The following is a 3,457-nucleotide window of genomic DNA, read 5'->3' as shown; positions in this document are numbered from 1 at the left end:
CTAGAACCCCATTTGGATTTTGCACTTTAGGCCTTTCCTTTTGTCTCTAAAATTACAAAAATGTCCCTGCCCTATACTCCTACCTTATTTCTCTATACTTATCTTTCTCTTTTAACTTATCTTCCCCATTTATTGCACCTCTCATCTCTTTCTCATACTGTTTCATTCCATCCCCCTTCCMATGCTGCCACACACACGAAAGTCTCTCACCAGCACAATCTCTCACGTCCTCTAGCTCAGCCTTTTTTCTCAATAGTGCCTTGATATCCACCAGTTTGGGATACCACACCTTCCCTGTGGGAGATGTCCCAGTCCTACGTAGTGTGCTTCGTGGAGAGCACTTGGGCTAGCTGGGAATGAGCCAGCCTGGGCACTAGGAACCCTTGTGACCCTCTGGAGTATTTATTCCCTGTAAATCCTGGTGCTGCAGGCCCAGACCTGCTGTGCTGTGCTGTGCTCAGCCAGGCACCATCATCCAGTGATGCAGAGAAGAAACGTCAGCTCAGCAGAAACCTGGCAGCGATGGCATCCTGGAGCCTCCCTTAGTCCAGCCCCTGGTGCCARCCCCTCTTTTTTGATTGAATGTTTGTTTCAGCCAGTGGGAGCCAAAGATTAAATCTAACTCTTGCCAGTGCCAACCAGGCAGAACAGGTTGATCCCTTATTTACAATTCTGATGAGGTAGCAATTATACTCTTGGGCTGTTTTCTCTCGGTGAGCTAGAGCTATTACTAAGCTCAGTGGTTTGGTTTTGTTAGCAGACCTTTGGGGCCTGTTCTTGCCTACAACCCCCCTCAGGTTTTCTCGTGTCTCTTTTCTTCTCTTGGTTTTTTTGATGCCTTGTTTAACATAATCTTATTCTCCAAGTTGCCCAAAGCACAAATTGCCCCAGAGCCTGTATTTACTCTTCCCCTGGTGCTGCTCATGTATCTGGCCATCCAGACTCCATCTCTTTTCTGCTGCATGGATTGAGAAATCTATTAAGATAATTCCTTCTTTTCTCTTTMTCCTCTTAGCAGTGCCAGCAATGCATTGTAGCTAGCTAAACACATGTGCTTGCCCGCTTCATCTGTTGCTTGACTTAGCTGCCTCCTCTGCTGCTCTCAAAAAGAAGCTGCAGTCTCTGCTCCTGCCTTGCTTGCTTGCTCTGAAATTCTGTAGGAAGCCCCACGTGTGTYCTGATGCCGTACAAGCCTTTCTAGTCAGCTGCTAGAAACACTTGTCTCATTGTCCTCACCTCAGCTTAATTTCAGTCTTCATTTGCTCTCACTTTTCTATCTCTTTCTGTTGACTGTGTACTTATATTTAGGTCACTTTAATCTCTTGCAGTCAACCAGCAAAGCATGCYATGGGTGTGGTTCCTTGAAAAGGCTGTGCAGTGAACCTTAAGGTGGATTACTTTGAAGCTAGAAATGATACACAGGTAAATGGAAATAGGAAAAGCCCATCCTAATTCCAGCATTATTCTTGCTTCTCTTCTGAATTGCTGGACTACTGCCAAGTCTATGAACATTTCATGGCAAATGCTGAGTCACAGGCAAGACAGAAACTGCATTTAGRAACTGGAGAGGACGCAGGAGAGAATGTGTTAACAAATGCATTGCAGAGTGTGGGTGCCTGGGTGGGGAGCACATTACATTACAGCACCAAGGCAGCAACTCCATGTTTCAACTGAAAAGGCATATCGCTTTGGAAAGAATTGCTTCCTTTTTCATTCTTCTAGTAAGTTTACAAAGCAATCTTTGACTGCTCTTCTGTTATCAAACACAAGGTGGATCTTTCATTGTGGAAGACTTCAGGAATGCTGCTCTTTAGGCCCTATTATAAACAGTGCCTAGAAGCATTGTATAACATGAATTTTCTATAAACTTCAGATTCATTCCTTCATATCTGCCAATGTTTTTGGCATAAAGTTGTTACAKTTTTTGAGAAAGTGACTCAAATTTGTGTTTCAATTTCCTCATCTTTAAAATTAGGAAAGAACATTTCAGGATACATTGCTACCATTTTGACATGGTATTGCCACTTGCAGAGATATCAGAAATTGGCAAAGAACTGGGCTTTGAAAGGAAGGAGGGCTGATTCTCTGACCTTTAAGTCACACATATGAATCCTATAATCATCTTGTAAAGAAAAATACAATATATACCACCTTTGAGAAAGGAATTTCATTATGCAACTACAAAATACCAGTTTGAGCAGAGAATACAAAACAAACATTGCAAAAGCTTTCTCCCAATGGTTAAAAGAAATCCTATTTTAAACAATAGTCCGAAGTTAAATTTGAATAAAGAAACCAAACAAGATATCAAGTCTCAAATGAACACCAGAAGTATTAACAATTGATGATTTTTAGGTGATAGAGAAGGAAATTAAGAAAAAAACCCCAATATTTCATAGTTATAAGTTTTATTTTGGAAAATGTAAACCTTACTAACCATGCATACAAGTTAAGACAGTATCTTACAGTTCTTAATTTTCTTCCTTTTTCCATTTCTTCCTTTTATTGTTGTTGCATAGGACATTACCACAATATATAATCTATGCAATACAAAATACATAAAAAGTTACAGCAGAGCAAGAATAGATGAACATATAACTGTACAACTGTAATACTTCAATGTAGTGATCTAAAGACTTGACAAGTGAGCCATGGAAGCTTTCATGTGCTGCTGATAAACCTGTCCAAGTGAGGATGACACCAGCAGCTTTTCAGCCCCAAAGCTGAATTTTAGCTGTAACCACGAGTACATCCCTGGCACACGTGTCCTCTGTCCCCCACKCAGGTRTGTGCTGCTGGAAAAGCACATGTGYACACACACACATGGSCCCCAAATGCACAACAGACACAAGGAAACGCACCTGTAACCAGAGATGAAACTCAGCCACAAAGCTCCAACAGGTTCCAAAGTTCCAAATGCAATGGTGTTTGGATGTAGGAATTTGGTTCAGTTCCAATGGAATGGATACCTATTTTTGCTCTGTAGACATCCCTTCATTATTCAGCGTGTAGTACAGACACACTGCTGTGTATTTATGTATACACACATACACTATTCAATATACACACATATATGTATTTATATATATATGTGTATATGCTTATATAAATCCAYATATATAAATATATATATTTATAAAAACCTATACCAGTGGATGGCCTTTTGCATTCTATACTCTGGCTTATGGGATAAACAAGTATAATTTGGATATTTTCTTCTGCCTAAGGCTATAGCTCTTATCCCCAAGAGTTACAAATACAGATGTTCATCATACCATTCACTGACATAGACTAGATGTTAGCACCTAATGCACAAACAGATGGTGTGATGGAGTAAAAGAGCACCTGAAAGTTAGTTTGTAGGTATGACCTGATGAAATTAGTAAATCTAATGGTGATGAAAAGGCAAAAACTGCACTTCACAATGACAAATGGTGCTACTCATGACAAAGCACGG

Source organism: Malurus melanocephalus, unplaced genomic scaffold, assembly GCF_030028575.1.
Source record: "Malurus melanocephalus ecotype Western Australia unplaced genomic scaffold, MMel_1.1 scaffold_572, whole genome shotgun sequence".
In the NCBI taxonomy this organism is placed as follows: domain Eukaryota; kingdom Metazoa; phylum Chordata; class Aves; order Passeriformes; family Maluridae; genus Malurus; species Malurus melanocephalus.
This window is presented reverse-complemented; position numbering follows the sequence as displayed.